The following is a 24,668-nucleotide window of genomic DNA, read 5'->3' on the forward strand; positions in this document are numbered from 1 at the left end:
TTAAGAGTAGGAAGAATTTATTGAGAGAAAGAAAGCTCCTGTCTAAGAGAGGCAGAGGGGGATGGGAAAGTGGGCTGCCCGGGGACCCTGTTTCCCAGGGGGTTTTATGGAGCAAAGCCACAAAGTGATATGGGTTTAAGGTGGGACAAAACTATAGTCAACAAGTAAGATTACAAGTACAGTCGCTGGGGCCGGGGATTTAGCTCAGTGGTTCTGCCGCCTGCCTCACAAGCACAAGGTCCCGAGTTTGATCCCCGGTACCAAAAAAAAAAAAACCAAATACAGTCACTTAGGCAATATTGGTCCAGTGGGAAATCACAAGGTGGGACAAAACTATGATCAACCAATAAGATTACAAGTAGTCACTTAGGTAATATTGATTAAATAGGGATCAAATGGGGAAGCAGTCACGTAGCAAGCATGCAAGGAACAAGCAAGGATGTTTGATAAGGGATGGGTCAGGGACCTTTCCTGGAAGGGGCGGGTTGAGATCTTGGCTCCCACCCAGGTGACTGATTCCTGTTTAGAATATCATCCCTGCTACTCATCCCAAGGGAAGCATTGGATGTAGTAGTTTGTCTTCTTTCACAGTGCTGGCCTTCAGTGACTGGGTCTCCGTTGTCTTCCTTGCTGGCTCCCCGAGAGCCGGCCCTGTCTAACTGCCTACAAGATATCTACAGTAAGGGGATGAAAGGGATTGAGTTGATTGGTGCTACCATAAGACAGAAACAGAGTGGCTTTCAAACGTGAGGCAAGAGCTACAGGAAGTGACACTGAATTGGGGTCTGGGGAGGTCCCTAGAAAGGGAAGGGGAGCCCAGAGTTAGAGAGCACTGCAGGTGTCCTCGGTGCCGGCCCAGCCAGCTGTGTGTCCAGCACAGGTAACCTTCAGACCGCATGGCCAAGGCAGGAGGACGATCAGGAGGGTTGCAGTGCCCAGATGACAGCCAGCGCCACTCAGGGCGGCAGGGAGCTTGGAGACAGGAGAGGCTTCTGGGGAAGCCTGTGGAGAGGCAGCACCCTAGGGGGAGAGCCTGAGGCAGCAAGACAGGGGCTGTCAGCCCAGGCACTGGGGCAGCACCAGGCCTCACCTGACCCTCCGGCCAGGCCCCCTGTCCCACCCGGGATGGCCACACCTGGCAGTGATGCTCAAAGCCCTCCCCACGCACTCTGTTCCCTTCCGGGTCCCAGAAGGCTATCCTCTTCTCCACAGGTGCCGTGGGTTTGCCACCACTGACCTAGGGGAACACCGTGCACTCGCTCAGCTAATACCAATTCAACAGGGAAGCAAGGCCCACAGTGAGGCTACATGGGGAACATCGATCTTGGTTAACCTCATCTATAACCCCTCACCACAGAAAGAACAACGGCACTGCTGGGAAGGGACAGAAGGATGGGTCCGGATGCTCTGCTCGCCCATGTTGGTGCCCGATGCCCCTCTGGGCTCACTGCACCAGTGGTGCTAATTCAGGTATAGTCTGGAGCTGCTCTTCATCTCCGGGGAGCCCTGCAGGCCTGGCCACCAGACCTCCATCTTGAGGCCTGGCTCTCTTGAGCTGTGCCTGCAGCCAGTCTTGGTGTCTCGCCTTCTGCACTGACCTCCTCGAGCTCCCACCCCTTTCTGGCTGCCTATCAATTCCTGTCTTAGCTATCTGCAGCAAGAGCTCTGATTCAGGAGGCCTGGGTGGCCAGGCAGAGAGGCCTGATGGGGCTGCCAGCATCCACCCGACTGTAGGCTGCTGCTCCTCTGGCACCGTGATGGAGCCGGGCAGTGATGGGGCAGACAGTGGCCATCACTCACACGGGGGTGGAGTCAGGAGATTACAGCACAGTAAAGCAGCTGGGCGACTGGGCATGGCCTGTCAGTCACAGAGGCCGTCAGTCAGTCACGGACAGTGATGTTGGCAGGCCTGAGGCTGAGGGTGGAGTGCCCAGGAAGGTGACAGCATCTCTAACAAACATCCAGTGTCAGGGGCTGGAGGTGAGGGCCGGCACCACAGGCCGGGCCAGAACCGAGGCAGCCTGAGAAACCCAGTGCAGAGGCACCTGAATGCCTCTAACCGGTGGGGACCTGCTGGGGCCACAGCCCAGGCTGAGGGCGTGAGGGACAGCTGAGAGCACCTTCCCAGGCTGACAGCTAGAAGCCCCAGGCTTGGGACCCTTCTCCCAAGGCCACGGCCCTGCTAGGTGGCGGCCACTGGCCCTACCAATGTGCCCACAGGAAGAGACAGGCACGGCCCTCCTGGGCTGACCTGAGGGAGGAGCAGGTGTCCCTGGCTCCAGGGCACGGCTGTGTGTCCTGGCTGTGGAGCAGGGCAGGCGGGCCTCTCACTGGGCCTCTGTTTCCCTCTGTGAAATGATGATCCACATGGGCTGCATCCTAGGTATGGATGAGGATGTTCTGGTGTGGGTGGCAGAGAGCAAAGGGGACAGAGAGAGAGGGCTGCCAGCTGTCGGGGCGCTGCCTGGGGACAGCCCCATGCAGGGACAGCGCACACCAGCTCGAGCTCTGCCTGTCCTGCTCCCCGGCCGTGGTTTCCATCTTGTCCCTGCGGGGACTTGCTCCACAGGGCACCACAAGGCCCAGACGCTGGGCACGTGGCCCTGTGACACAGTTCCTCACCTTCTGAGGAAGAGGAGCACCCTTGGGTCCATCCCTACCCCAGGCCCAGCCTCAGGAGGGGCTGCGCCAGGGACCCAGAGCAGGAACCTCTGGTGACCCCAGATTTGCCTGTGCCCTCCCTGGCTTCCTGCCCAGGCGGTGCCTGCCAGCCCCGTGCCCCTCAGACCCCAACGGAGCCCAAGCCCCCTACAGGAACCAGGCAGGAACTGAGTCGTCCCCAGCTCAGATGGAGCCATCTGGCCTGAGGAGGCTCAGCAGCTCTGCTGCAGGAGAGCACAGTGGCAGTCAGAGGTGCCAGGGAGGAGCAGGCCAGCCCTGCCCAGGGCTCTGTCCAGCCTTCCCCAGCCACACCAGCTTTCTGAGCTGACATCCACGAGCTCAGTGCTCAAACAGGGATGATGAGGTCCACACAGACCCACACCTGCCCATCCAGGGCACCACAGCCCACCCACCTGAGACGCCCACTGTGTGTGCTGAGCTACCTTGGCTCACAGCACGCCCCGGGGCACTGCGAGCGGCTTTGAAAGCTGCGACTCCAGGAAGCAGGTTGCCACTTGGCCAGCACCTCCCCATCTTCTTTAACATGAGACTGTTAGCCGTCTGCACAAATGTTTCTGGCTTACACACAAACAGCAGTGCACTGCACTGATGTTCCTACAGACCACCGTGCCAACCCCACTGCACAAAACAGCTGCGTGGGCTCAGCAAGCTCCTGGGCCTCTGTGGGTCTCGAAGCCTCGTCTGTGGGGTGGGGACAACAGCAGCGCCTTCCCCAGGGTTGTAAGATGCAGATAACCAGGGGCACTGCCCGGTGCACATGCATGTGCACACACACAGTATGCACACACGAGGGCTGTGGCAATGCTCACCACTGAGGTGGCTTTGCTGTCCTGTGTCACACGCGTCTCCGAGCTCTTTCCGGGCAGCGCAGTCGGTCACTCCGCCATGTGCCTGCCGTGGCGAATCCTGGGACGGGGTTTCAATCCCTAATTCTGCCCCCCCTTCGGTGCAGGTGAAGTTATCTCCAACTTCCAGTTCACGTGAGGGCACTGCCGGGACCCTGACTGAGTTGGGCCAGCATCTTACGAAACACCCGCGGCTCCCGTGAGACAGACGATCACTTACTGGCTTTACAGTGGGGAAACAGCGTAGCACAGCCACAGGGCTGAGCCAGGACACGGCCCCAGCCCAGCAGCAGTCACCACCCATGAGCCAGCTTGGTCTCCAGCAGCGGCTCCTCTGTTACGATGTGTGAAGCAGCCTCCCCCAGGGCCTCGGTCTTCTGTCCCAGCCCTGGCTCCTGGGGTCCTCATCCCCAAGAAAGAGGGGGAGGCAGTGTCCAAGGAGCAAGGTGCTCTGGCAACCATGCTGGGGTCTGTGCCCAGCACCCCCTCTCCCTCCAGGGGCCCTGAATGGAAGGGCAACCCGGAACCATTTTCCTCAGTCTTTGCTCATGGGCCTCTGGGTTCCAGTCAGCCCGGCAAGGAACAGGGTGAGGCTGGGGAGGCAAAGGCGAGGGCAGCCAGCACCCTCGGGAGCCACTGGCAGCTGCTCGGGGCTCTGGAGACACTCCAGGGCATGAGCCTCCCTCGGGCAGCGCCCAGGCTCTGGCAGCAGCTCCAGCCTCGTGTTAAACCCTTATGCCTGGCACTGGTGGGCAGCTTCCTGCTTCTGACCCACATAAAAGTTAACTCCAAACTAGACACTGACTTTTGCCCCAGGCGCTGATTCATGGAGAGTGCTGGGATTTGAGAGAGGTCTCTATGTGTCACTAATTTCCCAGAAGGGCCAGATCCAGACGGGAGATGAATTCAGAACGTGTGTCAGAAAGGGGCTGAGCTTAGGGACAGACACACGGGGCCCTGAGTGACCTGGACTGTGCTCTTCTGACCAGGACTGACCAGAGACCCGAAGTCTAAGAAACTGTCTGGGGGCTGGGGGCACACGCGGCTCTCCCTGGAGCAGGGGAGGCAACGCGAAGGTGAAGGTGCAGAAGGCAGAGGAGACTCACGCTGGTGCCGGCCAGGTCCTCAGGACACCGAGAAGATCCTTGTCCTTGGAGAGGCCTTCGCCAACTTTAGTGAGTGAGGGTCTTGAGAGCAGGAGCTTATCCGGGGTGCCCTGGGGCCCAAGCCCAGGGATCAGCATCCTCTCCAGAGAGGAAAGGGATGTGCCGGGGAGAAGACGCTCAGCAGAGGTGGGACTGCCAGGCACAGCCTGCAGCCACAAAGCTGGAGGGGTGTCCTCCCTACCCCTGGGACACCTGGGCTCCTGAAGCTGACCTCCAGGACAGTGAGGGGTAAATGTCTATCACGGTCGCCTGTCACAGCTCCCCAGGAAATGCACACAGTGAAGGTGACGGGGCCCAAGAGCCTTCCGTGACCTCTAAACCTGGCTGGAGGCAGCTCCAGGCAGGCGAGGCAGGGCTGGGAGGCCAGGCTCTAAGCCAGCTGTCTCAGACCACTTCCTGTCACTATAACAAACACCAGAGGCTATGCGCTTTAGAAAGAAAAGGTTCATTTGGGCCCAGGATATAGCTCAGTGGCACAGCACCTGCCTGGCAAGCATGAGGTCCTGAGTTCAATCCCCGGTACCAAAAAAAACCAAAAGAGGTTCATTTAGCTCCTAGTATGTCCACGGCAGGGGGCCTCATCTGTGTGATGCCTGGTTTTGCCACAGTGTGGCAGGAGCAGTGTGAGAGGGGCAGTCACAGGAGAGAGGAAGCCAAAAGCTCAGGGCAGGCTCACTCTTCCGGGAACTCCATGCCCCAGGCCCGGCCACCTCCTAGCACTGCCCGCTGGGGACACATCAGACCACAGCCCCACCGTTGCCCACAGCCGGCAGCGACTGGCCATTGACCACACAAGCTGCAGTGGAGCCCTGGCTCCCCGTGACACACAACCCCATGGTGCTCTACGCTGTGCAGTCCATAGCTGCAAGGACCAAGAGTTGGAAGGACAAGAGAGGCTGCATCGCCTGCCCCTGCCTGCTGATGCAAGGTTGTGATCTGGTGACAAGAAACTATGGACCCTCTGGCCAGCCACATGCCCCTTCTCTGTGCAGCCAGGTCAGCTATTCAAGGGTGTCTGAGTCATTTCCCATCGCTGCAGGAGAACAAACCCTTCCGGGTCACACCTCCAGTGAGCAGCTCCAACCTGCAGCTCCTAACAGCACATTCAGCACTGTAATGGATGAGTCCCCTGATGAGTACAGCCCCTCCATGATTCAATCACCTCCCACACACTTGAGACTTTGGGGACATTTAAATCTAAACCATCACATTCTGCCCCTAGCCTCCAAAAGACCCATGCCCACCTCACTATGAAAAATGTATTTAGTCCGTCTCTAAGAGTCACCAAAGTCATAAAAGTTCCAGTGTTAATGAAAAGTCAAAGTCCAAAGTCTCCTCTGAGACTGAAGGCAAACTTTTAGCTGAGAGTCCCTGTAAAAATACTTTTAAAGTTTAACACTGCTGACGTACAATGGCCGAAGGTAAACATTCCCATTCCAAAAGGGAGAAACAGGAATGGGATCAAAGCAAGGCCAAAACCCAGCAGGGCAAACATTAAATCCTGTAGCTCTACTGAGTGGTGAGACATTAGCTCCACAGGGCTTGGGCAGCCCCTCCCCTGCAGCATTGCCAGTTGCAGCCCTCAGAGCCTCTCTCTTGGGCTGGCTCTGCTCAATGCCTGTGGACTCCCTCAGCAGATGTTCCATGTTCCTGGCATCTCCAACTTCCTGAGGTCTCCACTGTACTTTCAGCTTCACTCTCACAGCTTCATGCACTACCTTGTCAGAGGCACAGTGCCTGGCCTTCTTCTAAAATCTCAGTAGAAGTCTCCCTGGCTCTACAACTTTTGTACCTTGGATGCCTGAAAACCCAGCACCATGTAGATAACATCAAGGTCTGCTGCCAACTTGAGTAGTAGCTGAGTCCCCTTGAATCATGGCTGCAGAGACCTCTGAGTGCCTGGATGGCTGAGTACTGTGAGTCAAATCCCAGGGAACCAATCCTCTAGGCAACCATTCTCAAGCACAGGGCTCCAAGGGAATCTCTTCTCAAGTGAAAGTTTTACAGTTTTATACCCTTAGCCTGCAAAGAGTGGGGTTTCACTGATTCCTGACATGTCTTCAAGGCATATTTCTTATTATCCTGAGGCAAAGTACTTGGCTTCTTCTTAATACCAATCTTTTCAGTAACCATGCTCTTTTATTGAGACAGGGTCTCGCTATGTAGTTCAGGCTAGCCTCAAATTCATTATGTAGCCCTAGCTGGCCTCAAACTTTCAGCAATCTTCCTGCCTCAACCAAGTGCTGGGATTATAGGGGTGCGCCAGCATGCTCTGCACCATTCTCTTTAATGCCTCAACTTTGTAGATGCTTCCTTTCTGATGAAACTGAAAACTTTTCACTTTTCTACTTTTTGGTCCTGATTTTCACTGTAGGTCTGGCTAAAAGCAACTAACAGTATCCATGCCACAGCCTGAATATTGGGCTACTTTGAAATTTCTTCCACCAGTATAATTAGTCCACCACCCTTAATTTTAGTCTCCCACAAAGTCTCAGGACATGAGAAAAATGGAGACAAATTTTAAACAAGGGTGTAACACACATGGTCTCTAGTCCAACTGCCAATGGATTCCTTGTCCCCAACTGAAATCTTCTGAACTTGAATTATAATATCCACATTCTCAACAGCATTCTGGTCTTCTGAGTTCTGACCAGAATCTCCCATCAATCTCTACTTATTCTATTTACAGCATTCTAGGGCTTCTCTAGCAGCATCTCCAAACCTCTCCAAATTCCTCCCACAAATCAGCTCCAAAGGCTTCTCAACCACATGGCCAAGTATAGTCACAGCAACAACCATACTTCTCTGGTATCAATGTCTGTCTCCATCACTTTCTCATTGCTGGGAAAAAATACCCAGTACCCACAAGTTAAAGAAGAAAAGGTTTATTTTTGCTCACAGTCTGTAGAGGTTTCAAGTTCATAGTCAGCTGGCTCCAAGGCAGGGCAGAGGGCCATCACAGAGGAGAAACAGTCCATGGCAGGCAGGCAGGCAGGATGCACTAAGTCTTCCTTCTCCTTTCCCCTTTCCCCTAGGCTACAACCCTATTGGCTGGTGCTACCCATACCCAGGGAGGGTCTTCTCTCTTCAGAAAATCCATCATCCACACCCAGAACTATGCTAAACCAGTGGACTTATCCAATATCACACACCCATGATCCAGCCACCTCCCAAAGGAACCACCTATGAGAACATGAGGCTCTGAGGGGACATCTAGATATAATTCATAATATGTGCTCATCACTGGAACAAGAATACACCTTTCTAGGTCACACCCCTAGTGACAACTTCCAACTGGGCTCCTCCTATCAGCACCTTCAGCCATGAATTCATCCATGGAGGAAGCTGGTGCTCAGTAACTTTCCACACACAGGAGACTTCAGGGTCTAAACCATAACAAAGGGTCTGTGACCTGGAAAGATGATGAAGTGGCCCCAGTCACTGATGTGCACAGATTGCCTCACTTCCCAGGTAGATCATTAGAAACTGATTATGTGATGGAGATGTGCTGGGAGCAGCATCTTAAGGGATCCCTTTCAAGAACAATAACTGTAAGAATGGATGCCTGCAGGACTGAGCAGAGGGAAAGTTGGGCTGAAAGGCAATTGTCACACACATTCAGTTGTTCCTACCAACTACTATCAAGGTCAGACAGGCTTTCAGAGCTGTCCCAAACTGTATTCCTACATGGTCCAGACTCTAAACACAGGACCCTTCAGAGACTCGGGGACAGCCTATGACAGAGCCACTCACTCCCACCAAGTGCACTTCTGGAAAAGGGGTGAAGTACCAGAACCCTAATCCTGGAGACCAGGGAAAGAAATGGGCCCCCGATCCTGGCGGGGAGAGCTGGACAGCACAGCATGATGCCAATGGCAACGAGATACATGCCACACTATCAGCACTGAGGTGCAGAAGGGCCTGGTGGGAAGCCACACTGAAGAGTGGTGTGGGCACTCTGACTCTGGGATGAACACCTGGGACTTAATAAGATATCAGGGTTCATTCTGTCCAGAGCTGTCGGTGTGTGGTGTTTGTGTCCTTGCCTCTTGCCCAGGCCATGGCAGACACCACCAAGGGAGTGTGGCCGTCTTTCTTTGAGTCCTCCAGGTGCCCTGCCCCGCTTCTCACCATGACCCCCGGGCACATAGTCCAGCAACTCTGGCCTACAGGAGCAAATCTATGCCCCTGTAGATTTGCCCAGACTAGGCCCTGCTTGGGGGAGCCAGAAGCAGAGCTGAGACTGGGCCAGAGCTCCTGCCAACAGCATCTGTCTGCGACCACAGCTCCCAGGATGCCCAGCTCAACTCCCTTTTTGAGTCCCACCTCCTCAGAGCAGCCTCACAAACCCCCAAAGCCCTGCTCCAGGAGGGGTGCCCTGTCCTGGCCCCATGGGCTCACATGAAGCTGTATGTGCCAGGAGCTCCTCATGGGGCATCCGAGATAATTCTGATCACACAGCGATCTTTCCCCAACTTGGGAGAAAAGAAACTCATGTGCACAAAAGAGGAGAAGGCGATCTCACAAGTAAGCTCTGACCCCCATCTGTGCTGTTTCATCCCTCATGACGGCTGGCAATTAGATTTGGGTGGTGGCTCAGCACCCCACACCCCGAAGAATGGCACAGCTGGGAGGAGGCAGTGAGGGCGTGCAGCTCCATGGACCGGCGGCCAGGCCAGGCCAGTGCCAAGCCCAGGAGACCCTCTGCACCCTCTGCTGTGGTCTGATGTCCTCTCTCGAGCCCACAGGGCTGTGTCACTGCCATGTGACAGCACTAGGAAAGGGACCCCTCAGGGCAGCAAGCACGCACTAAATAAACATGGAAGAAGCAAGGCACAGTGCAGCGCAAGAACAACCGATGGCAACACCTAGCGCCACACAGCGATGCTTCTCCCCCAGCTCTGTGTAAGCAGCAGATAACGGGGCCCGGCAGGAACTGGGCTGCGGGAACTTCCTAGCGACCCTGGCCCACCAGCCCCCAGCCACCTGGGTCTCCCTCAGTCTAAACATGGCACTACAGATCTGACTCAGAAGAGACACAAAGCACAGAGCTCAGTTCTCTATGTGGTTCAGAAATGAGAATGCAAAAAAGTCCTTGGCAGGAGCCTCAGAAACTGTCTTGGCACCATCTGAAGGACAGGCCTGTGGGCAGTGCCAAGCAGGACAGGCAGCGCTAGTGGCTGGTTCCTGGCCACGTCCATTCCGGGCACTGAGACCTCGTGTGCAGGTATGGGCACCACAGTGCCATCCCCGTGCACTGTGCTTTGCAGAGACTGCACCCTCTTCCCAGGAGGGTTTCCATACTGCAGCAGGCGAGTCCGAGTCCATCCAACAGCTCAGGTGGCCACTAGCATGTGTGGGCAATAAGGGATTTTTAATTAAGGCATGTATTTTTTAGACGTAACCTTATTGCACATCTAACAGGCTTCAGAACGCTGTGAATATAACTTTTATGTGCACCAGACAGCCCAGCATTGTGTGTGGTTGCTTCACTGTCTTTCACTGTGTCACCTGGGGCTGAGAGGACCCCGCATCTCTGAGGCTGGCTGGAGAGGAAGGCAGCAACCCCTGCAGGTGGCAGAGATCGCCCACAGGACAGGCCACACAGGGACACAGAAGGTGGCCATGCCCCAGACAGAAAGAGCCTCGTTGGACACAAGCCGCTGGAACCATGGCCCTGGACTTCAGCCTCCAGAACAGGAGACATAAACGTCTGTGTGCTGCCTGAGCTGCACAGCCTACAGCCTTTTGTCACAGCCTTTGTCTGTGGATGTGGACAGAGTCTCCCCCAGGGCAAAGACAGTCACAGCCTGTGGGTCTGTCCAGCGCAGGCCTCCCCACATGCCCGTAAGAGCCGCAGATAACTCACGCCGAGATTACCTGAGAGGTGCTGAACTCACGTCTGTGCTGGCCTGTTGGTGCAGAAACCCATTCCGTGCATCACCCTTTGGACTGCGGTAGGAAGGGCAGCGTGGTAGGGACTTTTTTGTCCTTCTCTCACCAGCTGACTTACTGTGTGCTTTTGTGGAATAAACTGCTATAAATTGAGTTAGCAGCTCTGAGTGGGAGATACATTCTTCGACCTGTGGAGGCAGCTGACAGCATCAGGGAAAATACAGAATGTGTGTGAGGTCTGTGCGGTGAGGACAACGGAGATGGATGTTGCGTGAACAGCACGGTGGTGGCCGGGGCCAAGACAGTTCATGCACCCTGCGGGCCGTCGCAGGCCAAGCTTTGGGGCAGATAAAGAGAGGCACCAATCAAAAAGCCGAAACCAGACTACTCGGACAATCAAACAAGCAGCCCAGGGCCCAGGCGGGACGGGGCTGGGATGCTGTGGTCCTGGGCGCTGAGCCCAGCTGAGGCCCGGGCACTTGCTTTGGACAGTGACCCTCCCGGTCTCTCTGGAGGCCCTGGTGGGGCCCACGGCCGTGTGCCGGGAACACGGAAGCCTAGCAAGCCTGCTAGGCAGGAGGCTCTCCGAGGCCCAGGACACCCCACAGGCCCCGCAGGACCAGACTGACATTCGGGTCCCAGCCTGCCCAGCCTCCAGTCTCAGCTTCCGGCTTCCCCAAGAAGCCGTTAGCTTTGGCTTGGCTTGGCTTGGTTTGGTTTGGATTTGGGGATTGTGCTGTGTTGTGTTGTTTTGTTGGTTGGTTATTTTGAGGCAGGGTCTCACTATGCAGTCCAGGCTGGCCTTGAACTCACCCAGATCCTCCCACCTCAGCCTCCCAAGAGCTGCGATTACAGACGTGCGCCACCACGCCTGGCTCCTGAGAAGCTATTTGTACAAAAACAGGCCCCGCTGCCTGCCTCCTGGGTGGACGCGCAGTGGGCCAGTCACGCGAGAGGGGCCGTGCTTGTGCTCTGTGGGGCGTGCAGAAGCATGGGCTCCGAGGCTGGATGAGGCAGCAGGGGTCGCACACCGTGCCAGGATAAATCTTACCTGCTCCTTTGTCTCCCACACCCCTGCCCGCCCTCCAGCCCCAAGGAGCCCGGCCCAGGGCTCAGGGCCAGAAGTCGAGGAGCACCACCCTCCTGCCCTAGCGCACACCAGCCTGGCTCACTGGCTGCAGTCCTGGCCACCTCTGCCAGCCACTCCCACCACACTGCAGTGCCCCAGGAGCCCGGAGGCCTGCAGACCGGAGCCGGGCGGCTCTGCGTCCACCCAGACTGCCACCGCCGGCGCCCAGGCAGCACCCAGGCCGGCTCCTGGCCTGTGAGGACCACTCAGGGCTCAGCCAGCCTCTCGCTCCCCTGCCTGCCCCTCGCTCAGGACTCGGTGGAGCCTGACCTGGGCAGTGGAACTGACTCCCCGCCTGTGCAACCCGCACCCTGGGACGGAGACCCAGCAGGGTGCACTGACCTCCCCCGGCCACAAGTGCTCTGGTGAAGCTTGTTTCCTCGCTCAGCAACCTCAGGGCAGAGTCGGCTGAGAACCGTGAGGCTGAGAAGTGCAGTTTGCTAGGGCCAAATGGGGCCGTGCAGGCCAGCGTGGCAGGGATGAAAAACCCAGGCAAAGTTCATCAATGAGGAGATCGATAAGCAAATGATGTTATAGGCCTGCAACAGAACACTACTCAGTCACAAAAGGGACAGTGAAGCCAGGTGTGGTGGTGCACACCTGTGATCCCAGCACTCCAAGAGGCTGAGGCAGGAAGAACATGAGTTCCAGCCCAGCCTCGGCAACTTAATGAGACCCTGTCTAAAACGAAAGTCTTTTTTAAAAAAGGAACAATGATTCATCCATGAGAGACATGGATGAATCCAGAAACATCACGCTAGGGGAAAGGAGGCAAATGCTAACACCACCTCCCGTGGGGCTCTGTTCATGTGAAATTCTAGAACAGGCAAAACAGGGACAGAAAGCAGCTCAGTGGTCACGGGCCTGGAGGCTGGCGTGGCCGCAGCCCTGGGAAACTATTCCTGGACAACAGGAAGCTCGTGGTTCATCGCAATGGTAGCTGTGCTTCTGTCCATCTGTCTGTCGGCACTCAGGGTCCATCGGGGTGGCTAGTCACACCACGACGCTGTGGAGGCCAGAGTGGGTGGCACAGGAGGGTGCAGAGGTCGGGACCCATGGGCGTTGATGGGGCGCCCAACAGCAGGGAAGGTGAGAGAGGCTGCCGGCCAACCACGGCCCACCACACTGAGACGTGGAAACAGGAAACCAAAGGAAAGGACAGCAGCGGGACCGAGAGCGAGGTCCAGGAGAGGGCGCCAGAGCACATGTGCCCGAGGGGGAGCCTGAAGGGTAGCCACCGGCACACCCCACGCAGAACCGGGGAAACTGAGGCCCACAGCTGAGATGAACACACGGACAGCCGAGCCCAGGGCTCTGAACCTCCCGTGTTTCATCCACTCAACTAACACTGCCCACAGCTGACCTTGATCGAGATCAACCTGGGCAGAGTCCAGGCTCCCGGGACCCACACCTGATGGAGGGGCGCAGCGCTCAGGACCGCAGCCTGGAGGTGGGGAGCCCGGACCTTTCTGGGGAAGTGAGCCTACACGACATTATAAACGCAAAGCAGAAGGGGTCTGCAGGTAGGGCCCTGGCGGAAATCCTCTCAGGTCCTGAAAGCCCGGGTTCCTCCGAGCCAGGCCAGCAGCACCCTCTAGTGGCCATGTGGGGGGAGCCAAGGACCAGGCATCTACATCTAGAGCCAGGCCGCCTGCAGCCTACCCTGCACCCAGATGCCTAATGATTACCTGAGTCAGCGTCCAAATCTAGCTTCGAGTCGTTAGTGTTGCAGTAAGAAGCTGTATCCTTAGGAGCTGCCATTCCTTACCCAAAAATAAGTTGTGTCGGGCAGGAGATGTAGCTCAGTGGTTCCGCCGCCTGCCTCGCAAGTGCAAGGTCTGGAATTGCCACACCGATTTCCATAGTGATTGTACCAGTCTATCCTCCCACTAACAGTGGACAAAGTTTCTTCTTCCTCCATTGCCCCACCAGTATTTGTTATTAGTTGATTTCTTGATAATACCCATTCTTTCTGGAGTGAGATGGAATCTCAGCTTTGTTTTAATTTGCATCTCTCAAATGACCAGTCATGTTGAACATTTTTTCATATATTTATTTGCTGTTTATACTTCCTCATCTGAGAAATGTCTATTCATTTCAGATGAACAGACATTTTTGGATTGGGTCTTTAAATTTGGGGAATCTGGTTTTTTTGAGTTTTTTACATATTCTAAATATTAGTCCTTAGTCTGAGGAACAGCTGGCAAAATTTTTTTCCCCACTATGTGAGTTGCCTCTTCACTCTGTTGGTGGTTTCTTTTGCTATGCAAAAGCTTTTAATAAGATGAGATCCCAGTTGATTCTTTGTAATACTTCCTGTGTGATCAGAGTTTTGTTCATAGAGCCCTTGCTTACCCCATGTCTTCAAGAGTTTTACCTCTTCTATCTTCCAGCAGATTTAGTGTTTCTGTTTTAATATTTAGATCTTTGATCCATTTTGATTTTAGTTTAGTGCATGGCAAGAGATATGGGTCTAGGTTTAATCTTCAGCGTGTGGGGCCAGGGATTTAGCTCAGTGGTTCCACCTCCTGCCACAAAAGTGCAAGGACCAGAATTCAATCCCCAGTAACAAAAAAAACAAAAAAAACCCAAAAACTTCAGCCTGTAGAAAGCCAGTTTTCCCAGAACCATTTATTGAAGATACTACCTTCCTTCCAGTGAAAGTATTTGCCCTCTTTCACTTGGAATTGTTTTTGTTTTTGTTTTTTGGTACCAGGGATTGAACTCGGGACCTTGTGCTTACAAGGCAGGCATCAGAACCACTGAGCTAAATCCCCAGATGGAATTTTCTATCTTCTCCATCTTCTAATCTGTTCCATTGATTCTCAGGTCTGTTTTTTGGTTTGGGGTTTTTGTTTTGTTTCTTTGCCGGTACCATGCTGTTTTTATCACAGTAGCTTTGTAGTATAGTTTCAAGTCAGGGATTGTGATGCCCCTGCCTTGCCTTTGTTGCCCATAATTGATTTTACTATTCTAGTCTTTTTGGGGTCCAAATGAACTTTAAGATTGTTTTCTCTAATTCTGTGCAGTGTGCTATTGGTATTTTGATTGAGATTGCATTAAATCTATATAACAATTTTGGAAGTATGACCATTTTCACTCTATTGGCTCTTCCTACCCAGGAGTAAAGAATATCTTTCCACTTTTCTGGTATCCTCTTCAATCTCCCTTTTCAGATTACTATAGTTTTCAATGTAAAGGTCTTTTATTTTCTTTGTTAGGTGGATTCCTAAGTATTTAATTATTTTGTGAAAGGTGTAGTTTACCTAATTTCTGTCTGTGTGAGTTTGTTATTTGTGTACAGGAATGTTATTGATTTTTGAGGGTTGATTTTGTATCCAGCTATGCTACTGAATTTGGTTATTAAATCTAGAAGTCTTTCAGTGGAGTTTTAGGGGTTTTCTTTGTAGAATATCATGTCATCCACAAATAATGATAATTTAACTTCTTCATTTCCTATCTTTATTCCTTTTATTTCTTTCTCTTGTCTAATTACTCTGGCTAATGTTTCCAGAACTATATTGAATAGAAGTGGTGATAATGAACATCCTTGTCTTGTTCCTGATTTTAGAATGAAAGCTTTCAGTTTTTGACCACTTAGTATGATGCTTGTTGGCTGTTGGTTTGTCATTGATGGCTTTTATCAGATCAGATTGAGATAAAACACCATATATTCCAATTTTCTGTAGGATTTTTATCATGAATGGGTGTTGGACTTTGTCAAATGTTTTTTCTCCATTTATTGAGATGATCATGTGGATTTTGTCTTTGTTTCTATTGATATGGTGTATTACACTTATTGATTTGCATATGTTGAACCATCCCTGCATCCCTGGGATGAATCCTACTTGGTCATGGTGTATAACCTTCTTGATGATTTGCAGCATTCTGTTTGCCAGCATCTTATTGAGGATTTTTGCATCTGTGTTCATTGGCCTGTAGTTCTCTTTTTCGGTTGGCTCCTTCTATGGTTTGGGTATCAGGGTAATGCTTGCTTCCAGGAATGAGTTTGGGAGTATTGCTTCCCTTTCAACTTCATTAAAGAGTCTGGGGAGTAGTGACATTAGATCTTCTCTAAATTTCTAAATTTCTTACAGAATTCAGTAGTGACTCCATTAGGACCTGGGCTTTTCTTTGTTGGCAGGCTTTAAATTACATCTTTAATTTCCTTGATTGATATTGGGTTATTTAGAATTTTTATATCTTCTTGATTCAGCTTTAGTAATTCAAATGTATGTAGGAATCTGTCCATTTCTTCTGTTTTCCATCTTATTGGAATACAGGTTCTTGAAGTAGGTATTGATGATCTTCTGGATTTCTGCAGGAACTGTTGTGCTTTCACCCTTTTTATTCCAACTGCAAGGATTTGACTCTTTTCTTTCCTTTTTTTGATAAGATTGGCTAAGGGTTTGTCTATTTTATTTAATCTTTCAAAGAACGAACTCTTTGATTCCTTGATTCTTTGCATTGTTTTCTTAAGGTAAATTGCATGAATTTCTGCTCTGGTTTTTATAATTTCCTCCCTTATATGTGTTTTGAGTTTAACTTCTCTTCTTTTTCTAGGAGCTTGAGGTTCAACATTAGGTTGTTTACTTGAGCTCACTCTTTTCCTGATGGAATTCACCACTATAAATTTCCCTCCTAGGACTGCTTTCATTGTGTCCCATAAGTTCCAGTATGTTGGACTGTCATTATCATTTAGTTGTAGAAATTGTCTAAATTCTTCTTTAATTTCATCTCAGACCCATTGGTTGTTCAGAAGTGTATGATTTAGTTACCATGTGTTATGAAGTTTTTGTGGCTTCTTTTGCTATTGATTTCCAATTTCTTTGCACTATGGTCTCATAATACTCATGGGATGATTTCAGTTCCTTTGCATTTACTTAAGCATGTTCTATGGTCTATTTTGGAGAACACTCTATGTGCAGCTGAGAAGAATGTATATTCTCATGATGCGGGGTGGAAAACTCTGTAGACATCTAGTAAGTCCATTTGTTCAAAAGTTGAGTTCAGTAATGATAATTCTTTGTTGATGTTTTTCTAGTTGATCTGTCTATTTGTAACAGTGGAGTATTGAGATCCTCCATTACAACTGTATTAGTGCTTATTTGATTTTTCATATCCATTAATATTTGTTTTATAAATTTGGGTGCACTGGTATTTGATGCCTATACATTTATGATTGTTATCTCTTCCTTTTGGATTTTTTCCTTTAACAAGGATGCAGTGACCGTCTTTGTGTTTCTTAATCAGTTTTGGCTTGAAATCCACTTTGTCTGCAAGTAGAATCACCTTCCCTGATTTATTCTGGGTCCTGTCCCATGGGGTGTTGTTTTCCATCCTTTGACTTTCAGTCTATGAATTTCCTTTGAGTTAAATGTGTTTCTTGTATGCAGCATATTGTTGGGTCTTGTTTCTTCATCCAGTCTGCCAATTTGTTTCTTTTGATTGATGAATTGGGACCATTTACATTGACATGTATTGACTTATCTTTGTCTTATAATTTTCCTGTTGGTCCCCTTTATTTCCCCTCTGTTTAATTGCTTGCCTTCTCTAGTGGATTTATTCTACTGGAGTTCATGGGATTGTGGTCTTCATTATCTCTTTCTGGACTATCCTTCAGAACATTTTAGAGTGCTGGTTTGGTGGTCATGAATTTCTTCAGGTGTTCTTAATCATGGAAGTATCTTATTTCTCCATCGGTTTTGAATGATAGTTTTGCAGGGTACATCAATCTGGGTTAGAGGGTTTTTTTCTTTTAGGGTTTAAAATACTTCACTCCTAGCTCTCTTGGGGGGCTCAAAAGTTTGTGTTGAGAAGTCTACTGTGATTCTGATGGGCTTTCCTTTATAGGTGACTTGTTTCTTTTCTCTAGCTTTTAATATTCTGTCTTTGTGTTGGATCTCTAGAATCTTGAATATTATATGCCTTGGTATAGTTTTTTTTTTTTAAATCATGGCTAATTGTAGTTCCATATACCTCACTCATCTGTATGTCAATTTTTTTTCCATGCATGGGAAGTTTTCTGCCATTACTTCTGTGAATAGATTTTTTATGTTGTTTGTGCTGTCTCCTGATTTTTTATTGACTCCAGTTGATCTTATATTATTCTTCTTTGCATCACCTAGCAGCTGTTGGATTGATTTTTTTTTTTCTGGTACCAAGGATCAAACTCAGGACCTTGCAGTTATGAGGCAGGCGTGGCACCACTGAGGTAAATCTCTGGCCCTGGATTGATTTTTTTTGTGGTCCCTTGCTATTTTTAATGATCCCTAACCACAAACCTGTCTTCTAGATCTGATATTCTGTCCTCACATTGGTTGATTCTGCTGCATATACTTTCAATAGAGTTTTTAATCTCCTGAATATCTGTTTGAATCTGTTTCATGGATTCCATCTCTTTCCTGTGTTGGGCATTCATGATTTCCATTATTTTCCTAAGCTCCTCTGGCTTTGTTTTGGTTTTTTTTTAAATCCATATCTACTCCAGATTCACTAACCATGTCCTTCATTATGGTCATCATCTCTTTAGTTACCTGAAAAATTATTTCTAATTTGGTTTTTTCTAGAGCCTCATTAATCTGCTTTGTTACATCCATGGTTACCATTTCAGAGAGTCAGGAGGGTGGCTTTCAAGTTGTTTCACCTCACTGGCCCCTGGGTTTGCCTTGGGCTAGCTGAAAGTCTAGGGTTGCGTCTTGATTTTTTGTCTTCTCATTGTCTTTTTTTTAAAGTTAGTGTTTGCTTTGATGTTTGTAAATTGCTTGTAGTAGCTTTATTACTAGTATTAGTACCAAGAACTCCTTAGGAAATGACTACTTTTCAGAGATGTTATCTAGGTGTACCTGGCTTCCAGCTTTTTTCCTTTTCTTTTTTTTTCGTTTGTTTGTTTTTTGAGGCAGGGTCTCCCTTTGTAGTTCAGGCTGGCCTTGAACTCACTATGTAGCCCAGGCTGGCCTCCAACTCAAGGCAATCCTCCTCTGCCTCAGCCTCCCGAGTGCTGGGATTACAGGCATGCACCACCATGCCCAGCTTGCCTTTTGGCTTTTGAGTCTGTTGCAAGATCCTACCTCTTAAATCTATTGGGAATAAGAAGTTGCTGCCTATTTGGCCTAGCCATTGGTTCTTTGGTGTTAGGCTATAGTATTGTTTATGACCCTCAGGCAATCTTGATCTTGGTATATAAGGAAGAACAACTGATTGTAACAATTATGTCACCTTGGCTAAAGTAGTACAATCAGTAATAACAATAGCATCAAGCACAGCCTAGAAAATGACAAACTATTAATTTTCCACCTTTAACCATGGGAACAAGATTTGTAGTTATATGACAAAATCTAAAATAAACCAGAAAATTATATATAGTAAATAAGGCCTCAATAGAGTGGCTTTAGCCTCAGGGGAGAAAGCTTAAGAGGGGTAAGAGGAAAAAATAGAAGAATAGAAGAATAGAGAGATTAGAAGCAAGGCTGAAGGCAAAGAAAGATTATACAAGCTTTGGGAAATTGGTGAGGCAGGAGCAAAAGGAAGAAGGAAGAAACAGAAATAATAACAGAGAAAAACAAAAAAAACTAGAAATAAGGTTCACACTCATATAAAAATAAAAACAAAACAAAAAATAAAAACGAACAATCAAGAAAAAGGGGAGAAAGCAAAGAAAGGAAGAAAAAAATGTCCACTTTAGGGCATGTCTCTGGTAGACATTGGTAGACACTAGTAGACAAAGGGGGCAGACGGAGCCCAGATACATGTTGGTTGATCCCAGCAACCCTGCAATAGAATTACTGTGGGGTGGTGGATAATCCCAGCAAGCCTGTGTTTTCTACTCCATTGAAGTTCAGGCTGATTCTGGTTTCTGGCTGGGAGGCTGGGACCCAAATTGTTCAGCCAAAAATAGTCCAGGTTCCTCTTGCCAGCTTGAACTGGGATTCTGACCCTGGGTGTCTCCCATGGCTGCACCTCACCCTGACATTGGGATCCCTGAGATGCAGCCAACTCACTGCTGCTCTGAGTGCCAGGTTCAGCTGGCCTCTTTCCAAAATGGTGACTGAGGGCTGGGGATTTAGCTCAGTGGTTCCAGCACAAGGTCCCAAGTTTGATCCCGGTACCAAAAAAATAATAATAATAAAATAAAATAAAATAAACTGGGCCAGGGATTTAGCTCAGTTGTTCCACCGCCTGTCTCGCAAGCACAAGGACCCGAGTTCGATCCCTGGTACCAAAAAAAAAAAAAAGCCCGTCTCCCAAAATGGCGACTGGCCAATCATCCTCTGCCAGGGACATTTGAATTGGAATTACTCACCAGCCACTGCAGCCTGCAGCATCCACTGCTCCGTTCCACTGGTGCATTTCTCCATGGAAGCCTCTGGAGTCACCCAGAGTCACCATGCCTCTATGAGTTTGAGCTGCTTCTCATGGCTGGGCTGGGATTCAGGGAGAGAAGGCTGTTTGCCACCTGCCTCTTTTGTGTTGAGCTCCCTCTTTTCACCCTGCCCATGGGCTCCAATTCCCACTTCAGATCTGTGCTGGGTCCCAGGACTCACTTCCCTCCTTCTTCTCTTCCCCACATTGCTATACCAGCATCTGGACTCCAAATTTCCGAGAGGCTGATTTTCATCACTCCACAATCTTCTCAGAAGTCCCTCTTGTTCCTGATTTTAGAAGGGAAGTTTTCTTTTCCCCATTTAATATGATATTGACAGTAGATTTGTCATAAATAGCTTTTATCAGATTGAGACAAAGTCCTTATTCCCTATTTTCTTCAGGGTTTTTATCATGAATGGATATTGGACTTTGTCAAAGGCTTTTTCTGCATCTACTGCTATGATCATGTGATTTTTGTCCTTGCTTCTGTTTATGTGGTGTGTTACATGCATTGATTTGTGCATGTTGAACCATCCCTGCATCCCTGGAATGAATCCTATTTGGTCATGATGTAGGATCTTTTTGATGATTTGTTGTATTCTGTGTGCCAGTATCTTGTTGAGGATTTTTTTTATTCCTCTATGTTCATTAGAGAGATTGGCTGGTAGTTTCCTTTTTAAAGTTGGGTCCTTTTCTGGTTTTGGAATCAGTAATGCTTGCTTCCTTGAGTGAGTTTAGAAGTATCTTTCCCTTTCAAGTTCATTAAAGAGTTTGAAGATTATTCGTGTTAGACACCCCCTGAAGTTCTTGTAGAATTCAGTGGTGAGTCCACTAGTCCTGGGCTTTTCTTAGTCAGTAAGTTTTTTTTATTACTGCCTCAATTTCATTGCCTATTAGACAGTTTAGGGTTTTTATATCTTCTTAGCTCAGATTTGGTATTTCATATGTGTTTAGGAATTTGTCCATTCTTCTAGATCTTCCAATTTGTCGGAGTACAAGTTTTCATAGTTCCTAATAATAGTCTGGATTTCAGCAATGTCTGTTATGATTTTGCCTTTCTCATTTCTAATTTCCTTGACATGGGTCTTTTCTTTCCTTCTTTTGTTAAATTTGGCTAAGGGTTTGTCTATTTTGACTATTCTTTTTTTCAAAGACCCAGCTTTTCAATTCACTGATTCTTTGTATTTTTTAGCCTCAATTTATTTAATTTCCATTCTGCTCTTTATAATTTCCTTCCTTGTACTAGCTTTGAATTTAAGATACTCTTGTTTTTCTAGGATTTGGAGATTGATTCTTAGCTTATTTACTTGGGCTTACCCTTTTTTCCTAATGTGAGCATTCACAGCAATAAACTTTCTTCTTAGAACTGCTTTATTGTGTTCCATTGTTTCTGGTATGTTGTATTGGGATTATTGTTTGATTCTGGGAATTTAATTTCTTCCTTAATTTCTTCTGTGACTCATTGGTTATTCAAGAGTGTGTAGTAATGTTCAGATATTTGCAAAATTTCTGTGATTTTTTTTTGTCACTGATTTCTAGTTTCAGTGCACTGTGACCTGATAATATACATGGGATAATTTTTATTCTTTTGCATTTATTTAAGCAAGCTTTATGGGCTGGCATGTGGTTTATTTTAGAGAGAATGCTCCAAGAAGAATGTGTCTTCTATTGCGGTATGATAGAACATTCTGTAGATATCTATTAAGTCCATTTGTTCAAAGGTGTGGTTCCATTCTAATAGTTCTTTGTTGACTTTTTTGTCTAGTTGCTCTATTTGTGAAAATGGAGTGTAACCCTAATACTAACCCTAAAAGTACCCCATTATGATTTTATTCATGTTTATTTGATCTTTATGTCCAATAGTATTTGTTTCATGAAATTGGGTGTACAGGTATCCAGTGCGTACATGTTTAGAATTATTTTATCTTCCTTTTGGATTGTTCCCTTAACCAATGTGTAATGACCTTCTTTGACTCTTCTGACCAGGTTTAGCTTGAAGTCTACTTCATCTAAAAATAAGATTGCTATTTGTTTTGGCGGCCTGAAGCATGGAATCTTTTTTCAATCCTTTGATTTTTTAGTCTATGATTTTTTTTTTGTCAGATGTGTCTCCTGCATGCAGCAAACCATTGAGTTTTGGTTTTTGATCCAGTGTGTCAATTTGTGTCTTGTGATTGAGGAGCTGAGGCCATTTACATTGAAAGTTATTACCAAAAGGTATTGACTTATTCCTGTCATTGCATTATTTTTCTGTAGTTGACTCACTTATTTTTCCCTTTTGTTTAACTGCTCATCCTACTTGATGTATTCATTCCACTAGACTTTTTGGCATTGTTGGCTTCATTGTCTTTATCTAGGATATCCTTGAGAATTTTTTTAGCGGTTATGAATTTCTTAAGGTTATCTTCATCATAGAGTATACTTATTTCTCCATAAATTTTGAAAGATAGTTTTTGAAGGATATATTAATCTGAGTTGAAAGGTTTTTTTTTAGGGATTGAAACATTTCAAGCTCTCCTAACCTTTAAAATTTGTGTTGAGAAGTCTATTGTAATCCTGATAGAGAAAATTTAAACTATAGGTTAGTTATTTAGGTAGCTGAAGTAGAATAAGTAACCCATTCCTTTAAGATTTACCTTTCCCATAACTCTTATTGTTTAAGGTGATGGCTAACTGAACCTTTGACTGGTAACCTAACTGTAGATAGCATTTAACTTGAAGAAAAACAAAGTAGAAATGTTTGGGTAGTTTACAATGTATGTGTTTTAGGTGCCATCTGTTTGTTATATGTCTGTGACTCGAACCATTAACAGGAACTAGTTGTAAAAGAGAAACAGAAATTGTACTGACTAAGGCCACCAGAAATGTGGTAATGGCTAAAAGAAGATATAAAAGGAAATGTTAAAGCAAAGGATGGGGCGGACATCGATCAGACGAGTTTTGGGCGGTCCCCCTCACTAGCGAGTAAAGGCTTTGGTTTTTTACCCAAATTCTGTGTCTCTGTACATTTCTTTCCACAATTGCAGAACATTTGGTTCCCTGACTGACCGGGAATTGGGAAAGAAGTGGCCCTTTTGGCTATTGGCCCAAACTCCACTGGAGGGAGAGGCTCTCTGTCTCCTCCAGAGGAAAGGCACCCCTGGGACTAATTTCCTAGGCTCCCCAACAGGACACAGAGATCCGCTTACCAGTTGCAGATCGCCTGAACTCGAGAATGGAAGACGACAGAAGGAGGACTGCTGCTGTTGGTGTCTTGTCTGTCTCCTTCCTTGGCTGGGTGAGAAGTCCAGAGAAAATCCCCCTAGTCGTTAACTTTTGGTTTCGTTTTTATTTTATTTGGTGTTCTGCAACTTTGGGCAAATACAGCACAGGGGCCTGATCACCCCTTGTACTTTGCCATTTGGGAAGATAGCTCCTCCCATTTGTTTTGGTTCACTTTGTGAACTTTGGGCAAACATAGTGCAGGGGCCTGATCACCCCTTGTGCTTTGCCATTTGGGGAGGCAGCTTCTTTGTTTTGGTCACGGTTAGGGGGTCACCGGGAGGGAATGTGATAACTTCTGAACAAATGTATGAGTGAAAGAGTTCTGGAGTGGAGAGGGAGTGGAATGAGCTGCGGAACAAGATAAAGGGTGGAGGCACTTGCGCAGCTTAAGGAGTCCTCCCTGAGTCACTGAATTTGTGATTTGTGTGCGGTCTGTCGGTCTGTCACGGAATTTGTGTGGTCGCATTTAACAAAGGCACAATGGTGAGCTTAGGCGACAGCCCACCCAAGCCTGAACAGACCTTACAATGGCCAAGAAGCCTGCAGCCAGGCAGGCGAGAGAGTGATCCCCCACCTTTGTTTGTCTTGCGTCTCCATACAAGGGTACCCATACACACACCAACACTCTGATTGGCCGATCGTGGGGACAGAGACATCTCTTCCTACTGTTTTGGAATGCATGCTTAGGAATTTTAAGAAAGGTTTTACTGGAAATTATGGTATTGAGATGAAACCCCAAAAACTTAGAGCCTTTTATGAGTTAGAATGGCCCATGCTTTGCCCAGCTTCGCCAACTGAGAGATCCCTAGATGAGGGTCTCGTCTGGTCTGTCTGGCTAACAGTCACCACCCCTGGATGGGAACATCCAGATCAATCTCCCTATATTCATTCATGGCTCAAATTGTGCCACAGAATGCCTCCTCGGCTTCATATGTGCGCACTGGAAGCAAAAAACAATATCCTGGTCCTCCATCAGAAAGAGGACGATGCTGGAAAGAAACCGGTCCTTTCAGATCCAAACAGAGAGATTTTTGACTTTCCCCCTCCTTTTGTGTTGCTAAATTCACAGGTGCAGAGGGGTGGGGACAACAGCCTGAGAATTGCTCAACTTTGGTGCACCACAGGGTGCGTGCTGTGGTCAGACTCAGAGAGGATCGAATGGGGCTCGCACTCAAATTGGATAAAGGAATTGAAAAGAGAAAATAAGTAATGGATTGAAAACAGCTAAGAAAGCTCTGAAGGGCATAAAACAAGCCAGAGAAAGTAAGAAATTTTATGAGAAATCAAGTTACAAATTTTAGCTAATTGATAAATGTATCTGTG

General features: G+C 48.3%; 1 long non-coding RNA gene across 2 annotated transcripts; it reads right to left on the bottom strand.

Moving 5' to 3' along the window:
* LOC147823629 (uncharacterized) lies at positions 1–23,459 on the bottom strand. 2 transcript variants are annotated; one of them, XR_015443610.1, is made up of 3 exons: positions 23,270–23,459; positions 12,060–20,140; positions 1–10,925 (listed from the first exon to the last, which is right to left on the bottom strand). It is a non-coding gene; the product is annotated as an uncharacterized LOC147823629 (long non-coding RNA). The 2 variants fall into 2 exon arrangements; XR_015443609.1 differs by having other exon boundaries at positions 12,060–23,459.
* Positions 23,460–24,668: the final 1,209 nt, after the last annotated feature.

This window comes from Heterocephalus glaber, unplaced genomic scaffold (assembly GCF_053883595.1).
Source record: "Heterocephalus glaber isolate CG9 unplaced genomic scaffold, H.glaber_assembly_v1.0 deba00001572, whole genome shotgun sequence".
NCBI classification, from domain to species: Eukaryota; Metazoa; Chordata; class Mammalia; order Rodentia; family Bathyergidae; genus Heterocephalus; species Heterocephalus glaber.